This window comes from Terrapene carolina, unplaced genomic scaffold (assembly GCF_002925995.2).
Source record: "Terrapene carolina triunguis isolate 2854851 unplaced genomic scaffold, T_m_triunguis-2.0 Scaffold720, whole genome shotgun sequence".
In the NCBI taxonomy this organism is placed as follows: Eukaryota; Metazoa; Chordata; order Testudines; family Emydidae; genus Terrapene; species Terrapene triunguis.
The window spans coordinates 230253-255890 of NW_020665071.1; the positions used below are offsets into that span (position 1 = coordinate 230253).

The window sequence follows — 25638 nt, forward strand, 5'->3', positions numbered from 1 at the left end:
GGCAGCTCCCCGCCCCCCCCCCTCAGCCCGGGGAGCCGTGCGGCAGCTCCCCCCCACTCCGCCCTGAGGCGCCCACCCCCCTGCGGCAGCTCCCCGCCCCAGCTCACCTCTGCTCTGCCTCCTCCCCAAGCACGCCATTGCCGCTCCACTTCTCCCGCCTCCCAGGCTTGCGGCGCCAATCAGCTGTTTGGTGCTGCAAGCCTGGGAGGGAGAGAAGCAGAGTGGGGCGGCGTGCTCAGGGGAGGCGGCGGAGCAAAGGTGAGCTGGGGCGGGGAGCGGTTCCCCTGCACGCCGCCCCCCGACTTGCTGCAGGCGGACCTCCCCGCGCCCCCCTGCCCCAGCTCACCTCCACTTCACCGCCTCCCCGGAGCGCACTTTTGGCCACTTGGCCACTTGGCGGCCGCCTAGTTTGCCTAGTGGTTGCACCAGCCCTGGGTGCAGAGAAGGGCTACTAGGATGATCCAAGGAATGGAGAACTCAGCTTACGAGAGGAGATGCAAAGAGCTTGGCTTATTTAGCCTAACCAAATGAAGGCTGAGGGGAGATATGATTGCTCTCTATAAATACATCAGAGGGATAAGTACCAGAGAGGGAGAGGAGTTATTTAAGTTAAGTACCAATGTGGATCCCAGAACAAATGGATATAAACTGGCCATCAACAAGGTTAGGCTAGAAATTAGATGAAAGTTTCTAACCATCAGAGGACTGAAGTTCTGGAACAGCCTCCCAAGGGGAGCAGTTGGGGCAAAAAAATGAACTGGCTTGATAAGTTTATGGAGGGGATGGTATGATGAGACTGCCTACAATTGCATATAGTCAATCTGCAATTGCTAGCAGCAAATATCTCCAATGGTCAGTGATGGGACACTAGATAGGTTGGGCTCTGACTTACTACAGAGAATTCATTGCCAGGTCTTGCCCACATGCTCAAGATCCAATTGAGTGCCATATTTGGGGTTGGGAAGGGATTTTCCCCATATCAGATTGGCAGAGACCATGGGGTGTTTTTGTCTTCCTCTGCAGCATGGGGCACGGGTCACTTTCAGGTTTAAAATAGTGTAATAATTGTGGAGTCTCTGTAACTTGAAATCTTTAAATCATGATTTGAGGACTTCAGTGACTCAGTGAGAAGTTAGGGGTCTGTTACAGGAGTGGGTGGGTGAGGTTCTGTGGCCTGCGATGTGCAGGAGGTCAGACTAGATGATCATGGTGGTCCCTTCTGACCTTAAAGTCTATGAATCTATAATAACAGCCCATCACAGAGCGAACCTGGCACTACCTCGATGGGGCAGCTGGCACGGAGAGAGGGAGAAGGGCTCCTCTGTCCAGCTGGCAGGTGTCATGGCAAAGCCCAGCTGTCTGTGGGGCAGAAAAGGGCCAGACTAAGGCTAGGGAGGGGGAAATCTGACCTGCCTGCTTCAGAGGGGTTGATGTAGGAAGTGGGGCTGTTGGTGTTTCCCAGCCTAGATTCCCATTAGAACTTCTCTTGATTTACGTACAGCACTGCTGTCAGATAGACATTGTCTGGCTTTAGGCGGGTTTAGCAGAAAAGTAACATTACCGTGTTTTGTCTTAAAGGATCCACCACCCCAGAGAGAAGAGACACCGACATACGCGACCATTGCTCTGCAGCAGGACAGATGTCATTAATGTTCCACTTGCTGAAACGCAGGACTCGTCAGTGCGCAGCCGCATCAAAGAACCTCCCTGGTGCATTTCCACAGCAACTCGAGGCAGCTTTCAACTTTCAGATAATAAAGAAAATGAATTGTGGGGGGAAAAAAGCATCATCTTCTTTGTGATCAGTCTTCTGCTTCAAGTGCATGCAGACGATAACCCACCTCCTTTCCTCCCTCTCAGCTGGCTTTTCTTTAGCTTTGCCACCCCTAGTGCTCAAAAATCACAAGTCAGGCCACCCAAATCATGAGATTGGCTTAAAAAACAAGAGACTTTTAAAAATAATCAGTGTTGGGTTCTTTGTATTTGCCTCCTGGTGCTGGAGCCTTTAAGGTTTTATCTACACAAGGAGACTCAGGAAAATTAAGCTGAATTAACTAAAGGTATGAATTTAAAGTGGGTTAATTAAACTGCATTAAATTCCTGTGTGGACACTCTTACTCAGAATGAAAGCCCTAATTCAACTGGTGCTAAACTCACTTCCAAAGTGAACTAAACTGTGAGTGGGAAAGTGGAGAGGGGTCTGGGGAGATACCAGTTCTGAGCACGGTGACACCATTGGTCATTGCTGCACAATAGGCCCCTGCGGTAACAGCCTTTGCCCAGGTAACTCCTCCAGCCTCCTTCATTCCCCATCCCTTCCCCTGTCAGGGACCCTGTCACTCTGCCCTGCAGCCTGCAGACCTCTGCTCACTCCCAGCCAGGCCAGGGCCACACTGAGCTCTGTTGGATCTTAGCCCTGCTATGAACTGTCCCAGCCGACAGCCCAGCCCAGCTCCTTCCATCTGTACAAATAATCGCTCCTTTGGAGAGACTGTATGGTTATGGGGAAAGGCTGGGCTCATGCTTAAGGCACCAAAGTGTAACTTCAGGGAGATTGGGGTTCAAGTTCCAGCTCTACTACACCATCCTGGGGCCTGTCACTTCATCTCTCTGGGCCTCAGCTCCCCATCTGTGAAATGGGGATAATAATTCTGCCTTGACTCAGGGGAGACTTTCCAAAGCCCCTAAGGGATTTCAGAGCACAAGTGTGTGACTGTGCCCACTGCCTCGTGCTCTTAAATCCTTCAGGTACTTGTGAAAATCCCCCCCTTAGATTGGGAACTCTTACGGACAGGGGCTCTCTCACTAAGGGTTCGTCTGCACAGAGAAATGGATCACTATGATCATCCTGGGATAACTCCCAGAGCGGTTTTGTCAGGGTTAGTTTACACCATTTTCAAAGTGACAAACTAAACTGGATAAAGCCCCTTGTACACTGGAATAAGAGTGTCCCCATGGGGAGTTATCCCGGGATAGCTGTAGTGAGTTAGTAAGACAAGTATAGTTCTCCTTGTCAATTTCCCCCTGCAGTCCAGCCCTTGGTGTCTGTGCAGCACCCAGTGCAAAGGGGGCCCTGACTTTAACTGGGGTCACTGGAGGGTCCTGTTATATAAATAATAGTGTCAAAATCAGCCGGGGCTCAGTGGCAAGGTGCTGGACAAGGAACCAAGGAACAAGATCTCTCTTCCTGCTTCGATATTCTGTACCCTAGCTGGGTATTCTTCTGTCTCCAGTGGAGCCTTGCAATTCAGATGTTAGACTGTGGGTACATCCAGACTACCTGCCGGATCGGCAGGTAGCAATCGATCTATCAGGGATCGATATATCACGTCTAGTCTAGACGTGATATATCGATCCCGGAACACGCTCCCGTCGATTCTGGAACTCCACCAGGGCGAGCGGTGGTAGTGGAGTTGATGGGGGAGCCGCGGCCGTCGATCCCACGCCGTGAGGACAGGAGGTAAGTCAAAATAAGATACGTCGACTTCAGCTACGCTATTCCCGTAGCTGAAGTTGCGTATCTTACATCGAGCGCCCCCCCCAGTGTAGACCAGCCCTGTGAGTGTAACCCACGTGCCTAATAAGGAGATATCTCTGTAAAAGATCTAGAGAGAAGGGGAGTGTGTCGTTATTGACATGAATGTGACCGTATAGTTCATTGTTGCGACCACTGTTATATATTTGTAGCAAATATTGTACAAAGGTTGTCGAGTGAGGTGTCTATGAAAAGGTTATGATTTGCTGTTTATGATTATGCTATCTATATGCATGTATCATTTTTGTATTTGAAGTTATAAGTATTGGCTATGTAAGTGTATCTCAATGTGTTTGATTCTAAGTTGCACCAGTGAATCATTTGGCCAGTTTATTGAGAAGGGATTCTTCAGATTAAGTGCCCAATCAAGAAACACACACACAGATCCAGCCAGAACAGTAACTTGGTTACAATATTTTGGAGATTCACACCATAATTTACAGATTATCATAATTTTAAGTACAAAAGCTATTTTTAAGTGGGCTCCTCACTGTGTGAATCCCATAAAGCCAGACTGCAATTATTATTATTAGCATTGTGGTAGCACCTAGAACCCCAGTCATGGACTAGGATCCCATTGTGCTAGGTGCTGTACAAACCCAGAACATGAAGACAGTCACCCCAATGTAGATCAGCAACATGGCTTGAACCTTAAAGTTTCCAATACTCACTTCAGGCCCTTGTTATCTGAACCACATGAGTAATTGCTGCCTTCTTTTTAGACCAGCTACTGGAGAAGGTTGTGAGAAACCCTTTCTCAACAGGTTACTCAAGTATTCACTTGTCAGCAGTAGAATATGGTTGATCAAGAATCGTGGCTTTTACTCCAGCTCTGGGAGAGGGGTGTGGCTTATGTTGAATAGAAATGTGATAACCCAGCCTGTGTTAGTCACGCTGAAAGATAGTGTGTGTGATGCAGTAAATGACCAGAATGAGGTTTGTCATCTTAGAGACCTGGGTCCTAGGCAGAGCCATAATTAGGACTTATACTGCCTGGGGTGAGTGTGCCCTCCCTCCCCCAATTTTTTGGTTGCGCCTCCCCCCACAACCTAGACAGGCTGGGTGGCCTGCTGAGGTGAGTCAGGGCATGGAGGTGGTGCATCCTCCCCAAGCCCGTCCACGTGGGGTGGCCCAAACAACCCCCAATGAACAGGGCTTTATGTGTCACCTCTGTTCCCACCCCATTTTTCCACCCCAGTGGTTTTGCGCCCTAGGCAGCTGCCCCGCTTGACCCGCCCTGGCTGTAGCCCTAGATCGATATCGATCTCTCTCTCTCTCTCTCTCTCATTTTTTAGTCCTTTTTGCCATGCCACATTTTTTGTCATCAAATTAAAATTTAGTACCTTCAGATTGGCACACAAATTTAACATTGCCTTTTTAAAGTACTTTTTATAGGCCGTGCATTGACCTAAAAATTGGTACTCTTGGAATTCCTGTTATAGAAGAAATGATATATTCAAATGTGGACCACATCTGTGATTGGATCTTTTACTGGAGGAGCATAGAGAAAAGTGAGAGATTTCCCCAGGAAAAGAAATCACTAACACACCCATTTTTCAATAGCTTATCATAAAGTTTTGAGAACTACAAATTGTACAATCAATACGCCAAAGAGTCCATCACTGACTAAACATTACAACCCTGGCTTTGTTTCATTAAAGCTCACTCAAAACACAAAATATTCACCATTCCTTCCACTGTCAAAACACAAATGTCTTTAACACAACCCTAGCTCTGGTGTAACTACCGCTGCACCCTAATCCAGACAGATTCCAGCCCCCGGTTATGTTTTGCTTCCATCGCCAATGGTGTCAGTTCAGTGCACTGACAACATGTGAGACTTTCTATTGCAGAGGGTGGGAAGAAGGGTCATGGGGATAATAGTTTCTAGTCCCAGCTGTGTTACTGGCTCACCATGTGAGCTTTGGTAAGTCCCTTCCTGTCTGGGTGCCTCAGTTTACCCCTCTAAAGCCAGGGCAAATAACATCTGTGTGCTTCATAAGGGTGTTAACAACCAGTGCAAATCTGAAAGGGTTATGGACATGGAAATGACAACACATCAGTATGTGCACAGACGCAGGGTCTGACCCCACAAAGACAACTACAAAATAAACAAGCCCGTGTACAGAAAAAGTAACATCATTGCAAAAAGAAATGTAAACCAGCGCTGACATAGCCAAAGACACATGGGTAAAAACCAATAAAAAATGACTTAATCCAGTGAGCTCACCTCGCTGCCTCTGCTCCTACTTGCTGCATCCTCATGGATCTGGGCTGCCGCTCCTCGACATTCCCTGACATCTCGGGTTCAAGGGCCTCTGCTTCTGCTCCAGGGCACAGATACAGGGATGGGGCGCGGCCTCATTTCCTCCAGCAGCACATTCAGGGTGTGGCCACTGCTGTGACTGCCCCCACTTCCCTCAGTCACATGTCACATTGTGTGTGGGGTAGGGTGACCAGATGTCCTGATTTTATAGGGACAGTCCCAATATTTGGGGCTTTTTCTTATATAGATGCCCATTACCCCCCACCCTCTATCCTGATTTTTCACACTTGATATCTGGTCACCCTAGTGGGGGGGGGGGTCTTAATGTGAGAGGGCACTCACTAGGATTGCTCTTCCCAGCTATGGATGGGTTCAGCTGCTCACTCACTCTGGTCAAGGGGAAACAGGGGAACTCTTTGTGGGGCTGGGCCCAAATCCACAGACCTGCCCTTATCCCAGCACCAGGGTTTCTAAAAGAAACCAACCCTGCAAGTGATGACTTTGGGGGAGACAGGGAGTTTCTGCTTTGGGGCAGAGCTGGGGAAACAAAGCAGAGAAATACAGGGAGATCTCCCCTCAACAGTGAAGTCACCTCCCCTGCCCATAGAACAGCCTCACCCCAGGTGGGAGTTTCACTCTAACCAGGGTGGCGATTTACAAGTGGAAACAACTGTGGATTCTCATTCCACTTCACTGTTGTTATTAACAACAAACCCAGCATTCATAAACAACCCTACAATAGCAATCTAGTGCAACTACAGCACAATCACTCACAAGCAATCTTACAATAACTAACCAGCAGGAGTGGCCTCACAGCTCACAAAAAGACCCTTTGATAACAAACCAATGTGCATATAGCCCCGACATATGAATAGTTTCAATGGACAACCCTACAGTAACAATCCAGTGACCGCAGCACCAGCACTCATAAACAACCCTAAAGCAACAAACCAGCAGGAGTGGTACCCACAACTCATAAAAAGACCCAATGATAACAAACGAGTGTGCATATAGCCCCAACATATGAGTAACCTCAGCACTTATGGACAACCCTCCAATAACAATCTCCCATAGAAAGTGTCCCAGTGCCCATGGATGCACCTACAAAAATAAAAATACAAGCCCAGCAGTCACAAACCTTCAAACAAACTGCTTTGTGGGCAGTCCTGGCACTCACAAACAATCCCACAACAACAAACCATTTGTATTCTCAGAAATAAATCAGGTAGAAAATTTCTACACTAATATTTTTCTTGTAAAAAAATGCAGTTTTGGCCAACGAAAATGAATTTTAGCAGGACAAAGCTTTTAGTACTCTTTTCAGGCCAGCTTCAGAAGTGTGTGTTTGACCCCTAAACACTAGCTAACAATTTGCTATTCCTTGACCGAAGAGCATGAGAGTGGCTCTCCAGCCAGGGGATTAAGGCACTCAGGAGGCAGGAGAAGCTGACTAAAATCTTCTCTCTTCCTCATTCTGAGGAGGGATTTGAATCCCTAGCTCCTACCACCCAGCTGAGCCCCTGAATCCCCAGCCTATAGAGTCATTCTCGCTTGCTCTATGGCCCAATTAATATTTAAGTAGTTATGTGAGGTGGAACAGCTTCAACAGAAGAATGGTCTGTACCCTGGGGGTTAGGTCGCACATGCTGAATTCAAGGCCCTGCTCCAAAGTGGAGGTTCCAAATGTGGGTCTTCCACATCCCAAACAAGTTCCCTCCTCCCCGGAGAAAGGTTGGGAGGAGCAGGCTCTTTTAAGAAGCTGCCCTGAATGAAATGCTTTGTACGACCCAAAACAGACTTTCCAGATTTACTGACAAATTCCAAACTCTTTTGGAACCGACCCGAATACCTGCTCTGAGTTTCCAGTTTGCTGCCAGCCCAAAACATCAGTTATTCACCAAGTGACTCTGCAATAACACACAGATGCAGTGGCATCCCAGAACTTGTAAACCCAGCAGCAACATCCGCACCCATCAGAAATGGATGAAACCCCCAGACGCTGACCCTGGGGCAGACGTTCAGCTCCAGGATGTGCCTTACAGCCTCAGGGTGGGGGTCATTGTTGTGTATTTGGTTGTCATGGTTGTTATTCCTATGGCAACTGAGTTAGATTATTAGGGGATAGCCCAGCCAGCTTTGGCCGGTTAGGTCAGCTCAGTGTCTATAAATAAATGGTTGCTTTGTAAGTTTGCTGCTCTCTGGTCTCAAGTGATTTCTTCCTAAACCGGCTGTCCCCAAGGATATAACAGTCATCTCCTCTGAAGGCAGTGTGGAGTGCGGGTAAGTGGGGGTCTCTGCTGTATGGCTCCCAGTGGCTTCCCCTGGCCTGTCACATGTGTATCCCAGCACATCACATGTGACATGAGGGATCTTCTGACACAGCTGCTACCTCCCTGTCAGCGGATCCCTGCCCCACAATGGGGGGAGCTGGGAAAGATGGAGCTTTAATTATGCTCTAAGGAACAGGGTTCCCTGCCCCATGACGGGCACCTGGGGACAAAAAGGGTGGCTGGCTCCCCTGGGCCCTGTCCGGACTCTCACCCTGCCCAGTCCTGTTTCTATCCTGCTCCTCTCCCCTCCCAAATCCTGTTTCCATCCCCTGTTCTCCTCCCTCCATCTCCGCCCCCTTCCTTTCTCCTTCCCCTTCCCATTTCTACCCCCCTTCCCTCTGCCCAACCCCAATCCCCTCCCTCCTTGAACTGTCCCCCTCTTATCTGAGGGCTTTTCCTGACCCTCCCAGCCTATTGAGATCCTCCCTCAGGTGACAGTTGGGCTTCCCTGTCCATTGCCCCCCTCAGGCAGCGTTTCTGGAACAATTTGTATAGTAGGGGTACTGAGAGCCATTGAAGCAAACTGCTAACCTTGTATATATAGGGTCCAGCACCTATGCCCTCAGGTGACAGTTGGCCGTTCCCCTCCTTGACGGTCCCGTCACTGACTCTGCTCCCCAGGCCCCTCCCCCCGCAGGCATTTCCCAAGTCGCTGCAGGCGGCTCCGGCCCATCCCCCGAGCTCGCCGCACCCAGGCCTGGAGGGTTCGGCCCGTCCCAGCAGGGCCCCACCAGGTTACAGCAAGTCTCCAGCCCACAGAGCAAAGGGCCCACTTAGCCCCTGACTGTTTGCTCCCCAGTGACGTCACTGTGCCCTGAAATGCAAACACGGGGGTTACGCCGGCATTGCTCAGCCGCGGCCAGACACCCGAGCAAGTGTGGGAAGAGACGGGTTCTGCCTGCTGAGGCGCCAGCGCTGGAGAGGCACCAGGAAAAATTCCCACCTTTGTGAGCCGGCCTGGAGTCCAGCTGGCCCAGGGACTTTGGGGCCCCCAGTTTGTTGGGTGTGTCTGGTTTTTATTAGCCAGACAAGGCGGGTGAGGTCAAACTTTCTATTGGACCAACTTCTGCTGGTGAGAGAGACACGATTTTTAGTTACACAGCTCTGCTATCCTGGAACCTACACCAACACTTCAGACAACAATGTTATTTATGGTAAGACATGCTGGGGTAGCGAGGGCCTGAAGAGGAAAGAGTCAGTGGCCACCTCTACCAAAGGAAAGGCTGGCCAGCAACAAAGGTGGGATTCAAACCCACCCAAGCAGAATACACTGGATCAGCTTTAACTACTTAGCCACCTTTTCCCCCTCTGGGATGGTTTTCTCATGATCTCCCATTTAGTCAGACCAGATTGGGCACCCAAGTGAATGTAAAGAAGAAAACATAGGTCTGCCTGCAGGGATACCAGGCCTGTAGCCACATCATGCAAGATGGCTGAGTGGTTAAGACTGTGGATTCATTGTATGCTGCACACATGTGTTTGAACCCCCTTTGGTTATTGGCCATCTGTTCTTCTTTTCATGGGGGCACCCACTGGCTTGTTCTTCCATGCCTCTTCCACGCAGTTGCTGAAAGAAGAAAAGCTCCCCACTAACTGGGTGCCACGACACCATGTAGCACTGAAACATGGGCTGATGAAGGGACAACTGGTGGCAAAGGGGCCACTTTTGGCTGATAAACTGAGTGGCTAAAGTGCTGGATTGTTAATCCATTGCGCTCTGTGTGCCTGGGTTCAGAGGGTACCAAGAGCAGCTCACAGATGTACTTGTTTTTTTCCTTCACGTCCAGAGCACTAGAGGAGGGAAATCATAGCACCTATCTTTTAAAGGGGGGAACAGGACCCAGGGAATTATAGACCAGTCAACCTAACTTGGATGCCTGCAGTGATGCTGGAACAAATTATTAAACAATCAGTTGATAAGCACCTAGAGGATAACAGGGTTATAAGGAATAACCAGCATAGATGTGTCAAGAACAAATCATGCCAAACCAATCTAACTTCCTTCTTTGACAGAGTTACTGGCCTAGTGGATAGTGGGGAAACAGTAGATGGGATCTATCTAGATTTTTTTAAGGCTTTTACCACAGTCCCATATGATACTCTCATAGTAACATGATGGAAATGTGGTGCAGATTAAATAATTTTAAGGTGGGTGCACAACTGGTCGAAAGACCATACTGAACTGGTTGAAAGACCACACTCAGTTATCAGTGGTCAAGCTGAGCGGATCCTGCAGGAGTCTGTCCTGGATGTGGTACTATTCACTATCTTCATTAATGTCTTGGATAATAGAGTGGAACGTATGCTTGTAAAATTTGCAGATGACAAGAAGCTGGGAGGGATTGCCAGCACTTTGAGGACAGGATTAGAATTCAAAATGACCTGGACAAATTGGAGAATTGGTCTGAAACCAAATGAGATAAAATTTAATAAAGACAAGTGCTAAGTACTTCAATTAGAAAGGAAAAATCAAATGCACAACTACAAAATGGGAAATAACTGGCTAGGTGGCAGTACTGCTGGCAAGGATCTGGGGGTCACAGTGGATCATACATTGAGTATAAGTCAATAATGTGATGCAGCTGCAAAAAAAGGCTGATGTCATTCTGTGGTCTATTAACAGCAGTGTTGTATATAAGACCTGGGAGGTCATGGTTCCACTCTCCTGGGAACTGGTGAGGTCTGAGCCAGAGGACTGTGTCCAATTCTGGGTGTCATACTTTAGGAAAGATGTGGACTAATTAGAAAGAATCCACAGGAGAGCAACAAAAATGATCAAAGGTTTAGAAAATCTGACCTATGAAGAAAGATTAAAAAAACTGGGCATTTTTAGTTTTCAGAGAAGAACACGGAGGGAGGACCTGATAACGGTCTCCAGATATGTTAAGAGCTATTGTAAAAAGGGCAGTGATCAATTGCGCTCAGTCACTCTGAAGGTAGGACAAGACATAATGGGCTTAATCTGCAGCAAGGGAGGGTAAAGCTAGATAGAATGAAAATTTTTCTAACAATAAGGGTAGCTAAGCTCCTATAGGCTTCCAAGGGAGGTTCTTTAATCCCCATCATCAGAAGTTAATAAGAACAGGTTGGACAAACCTCTTGTCAGAAATGGTCTAGGTTTATTGTGACCCGCCTCAGTACAGGGGGCTGGACTTAATGATTTCTTGAGTCCCTTCCAGCCCAATATTTCTATGATACTATGATTTCCAGCATTCCCACACCCATCACCCAGTCTGTCAGGCTAATATCCATTAACCTCTAGGAGATCACAGGGGAGTCATGTGGGCACAGGGCAGAACAGAGCACTGGCAGAGTCCACCTGTGAACAGTGAGGATTAAAGATGGTACAGGGGCAGAAAATGGAATTTTTTTTCCTCATGGAAAATTTAGATGAATTTCCATTGAAATTTCCAGCAATAAAACTTTAACTTTTCATCAACTAACTGAAAATCTAAAAACTTGGGGGGAAATATCAGTTTTCACAACTGAAAACTGAAAATTTTCAGCTGAAAACTTGCAAAATCTGAAATATTTTGGAGCTTTTGGTTTTCCAGTGAAAAATAAAAAATGTTCAAAGAAAACAGACTGCCACAGATAAATAAAAAAATAAATTTCTCAAAAATTGGTTTTCTATCAAAACAAGGTGTTGGTGTAAAATTGCCAGCCAGCCCTTGTGCAGTCATCACTATGAATGTGTTGTTTCCTCAGTGCCATTGGTGTGTATGGTGCTGTACAGTCCCATACATCCCTGCTCTGACAACCTGCTGTGGGTTATACGCCTGACTAGAGTGTTAAACCTCCCAGCATCCTTTGACAAAGTCTATTCTGGGGATGTCTGTGGCCTTAACAATCTGCTCAGTCTGTCAGTGTCAGGCCTTGGGTACACACCATATCTTGATGCTCCACTGAGCTTCCTGAAATCTCTGCCAAGACCAACAGCTCCACCTCATCCCTCTTGCCCATTCACCATTAGGTGTCTCAGCCACCCCAGATCGAACATCTTCCCCTCCTCAATCAGGCTCTGAATCATCATATCTGGTACCTGTTGTGTTTCTGGTCTCAGATTGAGAGTCCCCAAACCCAGACTTTGTGGGGAGTTTAGATCCTAACTGTGTGGCCTTGGACTGTCTCTATCATAGGCCCAAACCAGAACCCTGAGTCCACACAACAAAACTCTGGGGAAGGTCAGATTAGGATCCACAGCTGGAGCTAAACCTCAGGGCCCATCTCCAGTTGCTCTGTCCCAGTCCAGCATCTCCCCTCCCCCTGGTCCCCTCTTCACTGATCACCCACAGCCACCTTAGTGTTTAGAAATGTGAGCCAGTTTAGGGTCTTTAAACCGAGATGATTGGGGACGTCTCTTTCTGCAAGACAGGCTCTAGTTCAGCCAGAAGTTAGCAGCTCAATGCAGGGATCCCTGCGGGAGGCTCTCTGGCCTGGGCTGTGCAGACACTCTGACTAGATGGTCCCATTGGTCCTTTCTGGCCTTTAAATATACAACTATGAAAATAAACTGCCCTGGAAACCTCATGAGAACAGAATAAATGGAGAGAGAGAGAATGAGGCAGGTTAATGTGTGAGGACAAAAATAACATTGTGAGAGCGGGTTATTCAATCCCACATCACAGCATGTGATACACCCCCACCCTGCTGGGCTGCTAGCTCGTGGTCAGGCCTAGAGAGAGCTCACTGCTGGGCAGGGGAAGAGGCGTCTGCACAGGAGACTCTGCAGATGCTCAGGGTGTTGACGGCTCATCCTGCTGGTCCCTCCTTGTGTGACTGCACAGAGCAGCTGGATTCTGTGCACAGAGAGTCGCTGAGCAGCAGCTGGTCACTCTCTAGTCCCGCAGCATCTGGCTCCATCAATATCCTCTGCAGGACTGGGGAGATGGATCTAATTCTGCCCTGCCTGCATGGGGTTTGGGCCAGGGGAAGAGAGGCAGGATGTGATCCCAGAAATAATAGGGGGTGGGACTGTCCGTGACATTGATTAAATCCCCTGCGGCAGATTTCCCAACTTGTGTCTCTGATGTTTTCCCATCTCTAAGCACTTCCCCTTTTTGGACAAAATAGCCCAGGCTCATTGGCCTGCCAGGCAGGTACCAGGTCGCTCATTGTCAGCCAAGCTTTTGGGAAGGCAAGGGCAAGGGCTAAGGGGAAGACGGGCCCTGAGTTCAATCCCTGCATTAACTGTGGACTCCTGTGTGCCCTGGGATCAGTCACTGAGTCTGTGTGCCTCAGTTTCCCCATCTGTGAAATAAGGATGTCTTCTCTACCTCTCAGGAATCTGTGCAGATAAACCCCATTAATGATTATATGTGGGGATCAAATACTTCAGTGACAGGGAATGCAGAAGGAGAGAGAGCATTGATAGAAAGAGCATTTTATCCCAGGGCTTCTTCATAGACAGTATAATTTTAAACCATTGATAGTGTAATTCCCTCGGGGACACTCTTATTGTGGAATCAGAGCCTTTGTCAGGTTTAGTCATAGATTCTAAGGCCAGAAGGGACCACTGTGATCACATAGTCTGACCTCCTGTATAACACAGGCCAGAGAACTGCCCCCAAATAATTCCTGTTTGAACAAGAGAGTCTCTTTGAGAAAAACATCCACAATTGATTTAAAAATTGCCAGTGATGGAGAATCCACCACAGATCTTGATAATTTTCCCCATGGTTAATTATCTTCACTGTTGAAAATTTATGCCTTATAGTTTATATTGCGTCTAAAATGACATAAGATAAACCAGAAAAAGGCTCTTATACCAGAACCCGGGTGTGCACAGGGACTTACACTGGTATAACTGGAGCAGTATCAATTCACTCCTTAGCTGATATCAGATAACTTCCTGTGAAGTACTATAGTGGCAGGAGTTGTGTGGTTCATGGGGGGCAGGTGCTGGGTCTAGTCCATCTGCTTTGGGAACATGTCAGGATGCCCACAGCTTTCATACAGTTGCCTCTATTGCCTCAGCAGGAAATAATCAATGTTCACCTCACAGGGAATGCTAGGACAGCTGAGAACTGGACTGGTCGCTCAGCGTCCGCACAGTGTGGTTGTGCCAGAGGAGCTTTATCACAAAATCCCCATCACAACTGGCACTGATCTCCCTTGATTGCAGTCTCACCTGAGGGTCAAGGCTAGAATGGGCCATGGGGACGCAGCCCCTCGCACACCTACAGCTGGTCTCACACACAGATTTGGCACATGTACAATTGGCACACGCACTTATGGCCAAACCTTCCAAAATGGCCAGTGATTTTGGGAGCCCAACTTGTGACACATTAAGGGGTGACAGACAGACTGCACTGAGCTCTCACCTGCTGGAAATCTGCCCCTTTAGAGTATCTTAAATGGGGCCCCCAAAATCACTAAGTGCTTTTGAAAATTTTAGTGTTTATGCTTAACCATGCATGGTATTTAAATGTAATATCGTACCTCTCACTCCTCATATACGTCCTCTATCACTCTATACCTTTATCCCCAAACATAGACATGTATAGATCTCTGTCTCTATTGCCAGCTCTGTGCAGCGGACTCCTTCAAGTCTCTCTTAAAGCACTAACATAGAGAGGAGCCCTGTGGGACATATGATTAAAATATGACCATGTAGATCATTGTTGCTACCACTGTTATACAATCACGATAAATCTTGTACAAAGTATGTCATGTCAGGTGTCAATGGAAAAGTTATGGTTTGCCAAATGTGATTATCCTATTGTATGCATGAATCATTTTTTGTATCTGAAATTATGAATATTGGCTGTATACCTGTACTTCAAATGTGTTTGCTCCTGGGTAACACCCACAAGGTATTTACATCCAGTCTAGCCGGCACATTGTGAAGGGAATATTACGTACACAATGGGGCCATGAAAGAATCTTATACACACCTGAGGGACTTTCCTGATAAAGCCAGACTATTGGTAATGGCTGCTATGACTCATCAAAGCATGCAAGGGCATGTGATTAGACCATATGGTACTGAACTCCATCTTGGGTGCCTGTTCTTTTCCACAAACTGTGCTGAAGGTTTTGCCTGGAACAATGAGTTTCCCTCCACATGGCAGAAGCTATAAAAGGCCCTTGAAACATCTCCATGTTGACTCTTTCCTGCTCTGATCTCTGGACTTGTACTAATGGGAGCATTCTAACCAAGGGACTGAGGACCTTCCAATCATTTGGAAGCAACCAGAGACTTAACAAGCCAGCAGTTTATTCCAACACTGCTTCAAGCCTGATCCAAGAACTTTGCAATTATTGTAAGTATTTGGTTCTTTTAACCAGTTTTAATTCTTATCTCTTTCTTTTATAAATAGTCCTTTAGATATTAGATACTAAAGGATTGGCAACAGCGTGATTATTGGGTAAGATCTGAGTTATATATTGACCTGGGTATGTGGCTGGTCCTCTGGGATCAGAAGAACTGTTGGTTGATGAAATTGGTTTTAAATAACCACTCATCTTTAAGTCTGGTGTCTGGGTGTTGAAACAAGGACTGGAATACCTAAGGAGGTTGCATTTCTGACTTCTTGCTAGTCAGTGTGGTGAGACAGAAGTTTACTTTTGTTGCTGGTTTGATATACCTGACGGAGGAATAATCACCAGTTTTGGGGTGTGTCTGCTCTATTTTCAGCAGTTTGTCCTGAATCTGGTATTCTCAGTTGTGACCCACTGAGGCACAGTGACACCCTGGTCATTTCTTCCCTGTATGGAGCCGTCTCTCTGCTCCTTTCAGGGTCTGTGCAGTGAGGCAGCTGCAGGGTCTGTGCAGCAGGAGGAACTCACTCTGCAGGTGCTCTTGATTCATGTATCAGCTGCGTTTGTAGCACTGGCTGAGGGGGGTGGGGTGAGTTCCCCTTCTTCACATCCCATTTTGCACTGTGCATGATCCTCTCATTAATCTTCCCTTCACTCTCCCAGTGCTTAATTTGTGCCAGGGCTGAGCCCCAGCACCTCTAGGTTTGGCAGTTCATAACCTCGGCACCTCTGAGCTTGTCTCATCAGTTATGAATGTAAACAAATTGCTTGAGCCCCAGCACCTCTTTTATTACAAATTAAGCCCAGCACCCTCTCATGGCGGAGACTTTCCTTGTTCCTGTTCCTGTGGGGGGTCTGGGTTGGAGTCACTCCAAGTGAAAGCTGTGGAGCCATTTCGCTGTCACAACAGAACCGTGACACGGGGGCCTGATCCCAAGACCAGTGAAGTCAATGGAGTCTTTCCATTGACACCAAGGGGCTTTGGATCAGCCCCTTTCTGGGCAGCATTGTCTGAGCTACAAGCAGGTGCCAGGGGATCAGTCTGGGCTAGAGCTCTAAAAAGCACATAGTTTTCAAAGTGAGAGTTTGTCAAACATTTTCATTATTTCCAAAGTTTCCATTTTTACAAAGAAAACATTAACATTTTGGGGGGGGGGGGTTGTAAAAACAAAATTGGAAAATTAAAAGAAAAAAAGATGAACATTTTCATTTTAAACCCCCCATTTTTAAGAGATTTTTAAAAGTTTTCGGGTTTGGGGATTTCCCCTCCCTCCATTTTTATCATTTTGCCACCACAAGAGGGGGGGAAAAGGGGGGGAAATGTTTTTTACAGAAGGTTTTGAAACAATGATTTAAGAAAACTGCAAAAAATATTTACCCTTTTCCACCCTGCTGTCCTCTGGGCTCTGCTTATGACAGGTACTCTCACCGTGTGCTCCTAGGACCAGCCCCATAGGATCTGAGCTCTGCTGACCATCCTCCATGCATCTGAGCTCCACCCGAACGTCCCCTGTCCAGCTGCTCTGCAGAACTGACTCCATCCCAGGGGTGAAATGTGCCCAGCCACCATCCCAGGACAATCCACTTCTGTATCAATTACTCTGCAAAGTTGCTCTGCTAAAGGGCTCTGCCTTGTGCTCCTGACAGATTTCCCTTGAGGACCTCGGCTGTTTGGCTTCCCACAGAGGTGCTAACATCTATTCAAAGATTTTCTTTCTTTCCCAAATATTTCTTTGGCCTTTTCTCCTGGTTTCCCCACTTGCTTAGTCACACTGATTCCAGCTCCCCACCTGCTCAGAGGTCACTTCTGGATGCTTTATATCCACTGCCTTGTGTTCTTCACCATCCGGCAGTACCCTGGTACCCGTCTCTCAGCAGGGACAGCAAAATGAGCAGGGATGCAGAAGGGACCAGGAAGGGACCTTGTTCCCATCTATCAGCAGGGACAACAGACTCCTCAGGAGCCCAGAATGGGGAGAGGGGGCAGTCAGCGCAGGATGGGTAGAAGTGACTGGATCTGAGTTTCGAGGATGAGGCAAAGGCCGTTAAGCAAGTTGGGAGCCAGCACCGTCCCGTGGTAGCTATTTGGGGGGGAAAGGGGGAATTCACCCATGTGCAGTGGGTCCCACTTGAGGCCCAGACCCCATTTATGTCCTCCTTAAGCCCAGAGAGTGAATTTCTCTTGGGGGAGCTGGGTCCTTCTCAGCAAGGACGTGACACCAAGTTGGAGGCAAAAGGTTCAGTCTCATCCAACATCCAGATCCCTCAATCACCCAGTGACATTTCATCCTGGCCCAGCTGTGCCTTTAGCCAGGAAACTGTCTCGGTCCTCAGGCAGTGAGATGGGATGGAGGGTGTTTCCTCAGTGATATGTTTAGACTCAAACAAGCAAACCAGGCCCCTTTGGTTCTCAATTTTGCAGCCCAAAATAGAGAGGCTGTGGCCGGGGCGGGGAAAAGGAGGTGGTGCGGAACAGGAAACGGGTAGATGTGACAAATATCAGACCCAATGAGGGGACAGAGCTGGTCAGAGAGAGGCTATGATGTCTCTGCTGCCTGAGCCCTGCAAACCCCAGGGGGCTGGAAGCAGAGAAAGGGGCTGGCTGGAACATCCAGCCCTGGGGAGCAGCAGACACCGCTGGGCTGTTTCCATCCTGATCGGTTCCCCCCACTGCCCCGATGATCCTGTCTCTGTGCCTCTTGCTTAGCGGTGAGTATGCAGGACCCCAGTGCTAAGTCATAGCAGGTTGGGAGGAAACAGAACGAAGAACAGCACCTGGCCCAGACTGTCGGCAAATCCTCTTTAGTGGGAGGGAAAGGAGAACCAGTAGAAACGCTGAGTATGAGAGCTGGGCCAGATCCCCGCCTGGTGTAAATCAGTGTAGCTCCATTGGAATCAATGCCAGTTTACGCCAGCTGAGGATCTGGCCCTCTAGAGAGCTGAAGGGAAAGGAGGTCCCAGCTCAGCCAAGGTCTGTGTGTGTGAGGAATCTGCCCTGCCCCAGATCTAACGTCCTGCCTGGTTTGCTTCTTCACCAAAACACGAATCAGGATTTTTTTTTTCATATCTACTTGTAGTGAGGCAGTGTGGCTCCCCGCTGCCCCGCATAGGGTCAAGCCCCGGCAAATCCTTGTACACTACTAAAGACAATTTTTTTGTCCCTCAAGAGGGACATCAGAAAAGGGGGAGACTTTATCTCCAGCACTAACCACACGGCACCTTTCTGTTCCCAGCGCTGAGTCCCAGCAGCCAGGAGATCTGCTCAGCTCCTGGTGAGTCTGTCTGTCAGTCTGTCCCCAGAAAAATTTATCTATCTATCTATCTATCTAATAACGCCAGAGAGGAATATACTAATAAAAAGTCCAGCAACAGATTATTATTAATTACTATTATTACTGGGACCCCAGATGCCCCTCTCAAGGATCAGGGCCCCATCACGCCACGTGCTGCACCCCCCCATGTGAGGCTCTGGTCCCTTCCCCCGAAGAGCTGACAGTCTCAGATCTGACATTATCCCCCCGTTACCCAGCTGTGCTGAAATAAGAGCCTGCTCCAGAGACATTGCGCAGACCCCACAGCCCTTCAGCAGGGGGAGTACGTCTACTCTGCAATTAGAGGCCCACGGCTGGCCTGTGCCGTGTCAATAGCCCTGTAGCCTGAGCCCCATAAGCCTTAGTCAGCTGGTTTTGATTGCAGGGTAGTCGTGCCCTTAGTAGCTGCGAGCTGCTTCCACAGTAACCAACCTCCTTTGGCAAACTGCTCCCTGGGCTCCCCTGAAACAGGCCCCACTTATGGCCCCACTGACAGCTCTGACCCATTCCCCTTCCCAGGTGCTCTCCGTGCCCCCACCCTCAACCTGAGCCAGACGTCCACGTCCGTGCGGCTCCAGTGCTCCGTGTTCTCACGGGCCCGGGCCACCCGTGTCGTCTTCTGTAAGGACGGGGAAGAGCTTTTGTCTCAGACGGGCTCAGTGGAGAAGCTCACCTACAACTATGACCATGTGGTGTCTAGGGGGAGCTCTGGGAGTTACTCCTGCGGGTATGAGATCAAGGACAGCGACAACCAGGTGAACAGATCCCAGCTCAGCCCTGCCCAGCACCTCAGTATCACCGGTAAGGGGAGTGAATTTCAGAGCGAGTACAATCATCCATGCAATGGCAGAGATAGAATCCAGATGTAGATAGCTCAGTGACAGGGTACTGGGCAGAAGAAATAGGTTTTTATCCTCTGTGTCCACCAGCCCCTACTGGCAGATATAATATTTGCTTTGTCGGTGGATCACATGAGTGTTAGTGAGACAGGAGTAGGTTGTTGGTTCCCAGGATTTCTGGGGTCATTTCAAGGCTCTGGGAGTGTTAGAGGCAACATAGTCAACCACATAACTCTGGCACATTCCCTCTTAAAGGCAGCGAGACAAAGTGGCTGAATCTGGTGTTTGCTGTGTTAGAACCCTCCCCTCTGTTCCCAGCTCTGCCTCAAGTGACCTTGTGCAACCCTTCGTTATATGTAGCAAGGGAAAATGACAGGTGTCACCAATACTTTAGGGGTATGAGCACTTGGCTAGTAGCTTGGCTGTGAAGTGCACAGAGAAGTTAATAAGACTCAGTGGAAGAGCTGGGGCTAGAGCACGGGGTCTCCTGGCTTGTAGCTGAGGGCCACCCCAGGCTCCAGGACACCACGTGGGGAATGCATGCCCACACCCACAAGTTCTACACAGGAGGACAGAGCTGCTCAATGAAAGGAACGTGTAACACTTGGCAGATCTGACGGAGCCACTCAGTGAGGCTACCATTTGGGGAGGTTTCATTCAGGGAACAGTCCTGGCCCATTTGTCTGGTGTAGGGAGCTGGGTGCAGCCATTGCAGCTGCATTTCTCACACACTGAGTGTCCCCTGGAGGCACAGATGGGCCCAGATTCTCCTTGTCCCCATTGCACAGGCCAGGTGAGCAGCAGTGGAGAGGAGTCAGACCCCACAGCTCACGGAGACGCTCTTGGGTCAGACCCTGGGGATCTGAGCCCAGCTCTGTCCTCCCAGCTCTCCCCTCACTGCATAGAGACTTTGGAGCAAACTCACCCCTGGGGAAACTCCTCTGCTTGCAGCACTTACACCAGGGGGAGACCCAGTTCTCTGCAGTGAAACCCAGCCTGTGCAGAGGGGCCAGCCCCAGGGCCAGACAGCACTTAACTCCCCTGAACCCTCAGCACTGGGCGTGAGCAGGGCCTAGGCCTGGTGCTGCCCCAGGCACAGGGTGGCTGGGGAATGTTGCCCATGCACACAGCCTATCATACAACCCGCTCTGCCCACCAGGCGAGCCCTGGGCTGTCTGAAGGGTGCAGGGGTCTCCCGCACATTCAGATCCCCGAGGGGGCTCCACAGCAAGAGCATCTGACTGGGGGGGGCAGGGAAATCCTGGCTCAGGGCTTCCTGGAGCATTTTCACCCCTGCGGAGCTTCGACCTCAGTGACAGGTGTCAGGGATCAATGAAACGATGGTTTGTTAAATGGACAGTGACGTCCTCGCTGAGTCTGCAGTGGGGAAACTCAGTGTGACACTCAGAGCAAGGGAGAGAGAGTCCAGGGACCGGCTCCTCGGCTGCTGTAATCTGTCAAGAGCCCTGTGGACTCCAGTGGAGAGATGCCGATTTACACCCGCTGGGGATCTGGCCCCAGTGACTCCTGCAGAGTGATGCTGATTTACACCCGCTGGGAAGTGCGTTCCTGCAGAGGCTGCAGGCGTCTCTCCCACACGGTGTGATTCTCTTTGCCCTTGTCCCACAGGCAGCACGAACAGCAGTGGAGGAGGGGAGGAGCTGACTCACACAGGTAACGGGCTATTGCTCTGTCATACCCTGATTGTCAGAGCCCAGCTCTGTGCCCCCAGCCAGGCCAGCTCCAGCATTGGCCTAAGCCACTGCCCCCCACACCCCCACTGAGCCACCAGCCCCCCAGCACTGGGCCGGCCCCAACGCCTGGTCGAGCCACCTCACTCCCCCGCCAGACCCTCCCGCCGCTGACTTGCCATCGCTGCTCACTCCCCCTCCCAAGAGGAGGAGGGACGTGGTGAACAGCGGGGGGTCATGGTGGCATGGAGGACTTACTGGCAGGCAGCAGGCTGTGGGGGCCTCGGGGAAGGGGCAGGGCCACTGTGGCACAAGTGTTGGGTGGTGGGTCGGCGGCAGCTGCGCCAGGGAATGTGCCTACCTGCAGCATGATCCCCCCCTTAGATCTAGACCTCCGGGAGCTGATATGGGTTCCTCATTACACAGCAGCTGCTCTGTGTCTAGTGCTGGCACTGCAGTCTCACACGCTGCTTTGCAGATGGCTGTCACCATGTCCCTTTCCATGTTGCAGGGCCGGTCATGTCCCTCGCCATCTGGGTCACCCGCTGCACCCTGGTCCTGCTCCTCCTGGTGTCTGTGCCCATCATCACCTTCTTTCTGGAGAAATGGGAACTGCCCTAGCCTGCGGGCTGGAAGAGTCTCATGAGGGAAGTAACAGTGTCATGGAAGGAAGTAGGATTGCCAGGCGTCCGGTTTTCGACCGGAATACCCGGTCAAAAAGGGACCCTGGCAGCTCTGGTCAGCACTGCTGTCCAGACTATTAAAAGTCCTTTTGGCAGCATGGCAGGGCTGGCAGGCTCCTTGGCTGGCTCCACACGGCTCCCAGGAAGCAGCCAGCATGTCCAGCTCCTAAGTGAAGGTGAAGGTCAGGGGATCCCTCGCGCTACCCCCACCCATAGGCCCTGCTCCACGTGCCGGCTGTGCATCTCCCATTGGCCAGGAAGCACGGCCAATGGGAGCTGTGGGGGCGGTACCTGGGGATGGGGGCAGCGTGCAGAGCCTAGGAGCGAGGGACATGTCACCGCTTCGCAGGAGCTGCCTGAGGTCAGCACCACCTGGAGCTCACACCCCGCATCCCTCCTGTACCCCAACTCCCTGCTCCAGCCCTGAACCCCCTCTTGCACTCTGAGCCCATCATCCCCAGCCCTAACCCAGAGCCTGCACCCACAGCCAAGAGCCCGTACTCCATCTGAAACAAAAACCCCTTCCTGCACCCAAACTCCCTCCCTGAGCCCATACCCTGCACCCCCTTCTTCACCCCAACACCCTTCCCAAGCCCTGAGTCCCCTCTCACACTCCAAACCCCTCGGCCGCAGCCTGCAGTCCTCTCCCAAATCCCAGCCATCACTGAGAACAGCCTAGCTCCATCCTCTTTGGAACCTGCCTTCAGGTAGCTGAAGGCTGCTATCAAATCCCCCCTCACTCTTCTCTTCTGCAGACTAAATAAGCCCAGTTCCCTCAGCCTCTCCTCATAAGTCATGTGCCCCAACCCCCTAATCACTTTCGTTGCCCTCCGCTGGACTCTCTCCAATTTATCCACATCCTTCTTGTAGTGTGGGGCCCAAAACTGGATGCAATACTCCAGATGTAGCCTCACTAGTGCCGAATAAGGGGGAATAATCACTTCCCTCGATCTGCTGGCAATGCTCCTACTAATACAGCCCAATATGATGTTAGCCTTCTTGGCAACAAGGGAACACTGTTGACTCATATCTAGCTTCTCATCCACTGTAATCCCCAGGTCCTTTTCTGCAGAAATGCCGCTCAGCCAGTCGGTCCCCAGCCTGTAGCAGTACATGGGATTCTTCCGTCCTAAGTGCAGGACTCTGCACTTGTCCTTGTTGAACCTCATTAAATTTCTTTTGTCCCAATCCTCCAATTTGTCTAGGTCACTCTGGACCCTATCCCTACCCTCCAACATATCTTCCTCTCCCCCTAGCTTAATGTCATCTGCAAACTTGCTAAGGGTGCAATCCATCCCATCATCCAGATCATTAATGAAGATGTTGAACAAAAGTGGCCCCAGGACCGACCCCTGGGGCACTCCACTTGACACTGGCTGCCAGCTAGACATGGAGCCATTGATATCTATCCATTGAGCCCAGTGATCTAGCCAGCTTTCTATCCACCTTATAGTCCATTCATCCAGTCCATAATTTTTTAACTTGCTGGCAAGAATACTGTGAAGAAGAATACAAGAATCATCAGTCGGGGTGCAAAATTGCTAATTAAAATCCTATCTAGTTTGCATAAAATTTAGTTTGTGGCTCTTCTGGTTCCAGAGATGTTGGTGCCTGCCAGAGTGAAAGGTGCTGACTTTTGCAGTACCGAGGCAGAGGAGTGCTTTGGCTCAGAACGCACTCTACTCTGAACCCCATGCCTGGCTGTCTTCAGTGCCAGGGATGACCCCCTTTTGGCCTGCTGTTTCTTATGCCTGTTTCTAGGCACTGGGGATGGTGATTGGTGCTGGGACTCCGGTACATAGCAGCACTCCTTACCGACGCCGACCAGCCTGGCTCAGATACAGGTCTCAGTGCCACCTCCATGAGCAGGAACTTGAGCCTGGTCTCCCAATCCTTCTTTGTGCAAGGCTTAAAGTCCTTGCAGATCTGTCAATGGTGCCTGTGATAAATGAAGGGGGTGGTAGCTCCCTTTTATGGACACCCAGCCAGCCAGTTAGCTATAAAATTCCTATTAGTAGCTGTTCTCTGCTTGCTTTGCCTGTAAAGGGTTAACAAAATCCCCAGGTAAAGGAAAAGGAGTGGGCACCTGACCAAAAGAGCCATTGGGAGGGCTAGAAATTTTTAAAATTGGGAAAAAACTTCCCTTGGCTGTGTGGTGGTGTTCTCCGGGAGTGAGTGGAGAGACAGAGCAGCAATGCTGTAAGCAGCTTTAAGCCTGGTTTGATTATAGATCATCAATTCATACCTTGAATCTACTTATCTGAAGTCTCAGATATGTAAGTAAATTAGAATGTCTAGAAAGACGTGATTAGGGTTATTTCTTATTGGCTTGTGGACTCCTCTGTACTAACCCCAGATGCTTTTGTTTTGCTTGTAACCTAAGCTGAACCTCAAGAGAGCTATCTTGATGCTTAATTTTTATAACTGTTTCCTTTAAGATCTAGCAAAAAGCTTAAGTTCCAAATGTATTTCCTTTCTTTTTGAGTTTAATAAAATTTACCTTTTTTAAGAACAGGATTGGATTTTTGTGTCCCTAGGAGGTTTGTGCATATGTTGTTTAATAAGCTGGTGACAACAGCTGATTGCCTTTGTTTTTTTCTCAGCTCTTCCCGGGAAGGGGGGTGAAAGGGCTTGAGGGTACCCACAGGAAGGAATTCCCAAGTGTTTCTTCCTGGGTTCTCAAAAGGGTGTGGGGGGGTTCACTTGGGTGGTGGTAGCATCTACCCATCCAAGGTCAGAGAGAAGCTGTGACTTTGGGAGTTTAATACCAGCCTAGAGTGGCCAGTATTGTTTTTTTTTAGAACCCTTGCGGATCCTCATCGTCTGCAATCGAAGTGCCAGAGTGGGGAATCAGCCTTGACATGGTGGCAGAGCAGTGGGATCATTTTGAACCAGAAGCACAGACCTCAGGATTTTAAAAGGACACATTTTTCCTTTTCGCTGCTTGAAAGCCAGGAAGGTTCTTTTCTTTTCTTTTCTGCCTGAGGGGGGAAAGGTACACAAAAGGTTCAACCTGCAAAGCCAGGGAGTCCAATAAGCAGTTTATTTTTTTTCTAGCTTCATGGCAATGAAATAACTAGGCTAGAGTAGGGCAGCCTGTGCATGAGGTTGAGGTCAGGCACCGAAACCCTAGAAAAAACAGTCTTCCCAAAGCAGCACGCCATGGGGAAGATAGACTCAGCTCAAGACCAGACATCCAGCTCCATGATGGAAATGCAGGGAAGGGATGGGGGGTCTGGGAACATCCCAGAAGGGAAGGGTCAGCCCTCCCCAACCTGAGATCCAGGTGCCAAAATGGAGGGATGCCCAATACCCTTCCCAAGCTCTGAGTCCCCTCTCACACTCCAAACCCCTCGGCCGCAGCCTGCAGTCCCCTCCCAAATCCCAGCCATCACTGAGAACAGCCTAGCTCCATCCTCTTTGGAACCTGGTGTTCTAACTGTGAAAGACAGGAATTCCTTCCTAGAGATGAAGCGCTTGGAGGCAGAAGTGGAGGCAAAGCGCTTGGAAGCAGAGGAGATGCATTTGGAGGTGGAAGCAAAGCACTTAGAGCTGGAAAAGGCTAAGCTGAATCCACCGGTAACCCTGTCATAAACATACAGATAAGGGTAGCATAAAATCCCTCCTGGGCAGCTGTACTGAATCTTTACCTGTAAGGGGTTAAGAAGCTCAAATAACCTGGTTGGCACATGACCAAAAGGACCAATAAGGAAAGAAGAT

General features: G+C 49.5%; 1 pseudogene; it reads left to right on the plus strand.

The window, feature by feature from the left end:
* LOC113408067 overlaps positions 1–21856 on the plus strand; it is a 79254-nt pseudogene extending 57398 nt beyond the window's left edge.
* Positions 21857–25638: the final 3782 nt, after the last annotated feature.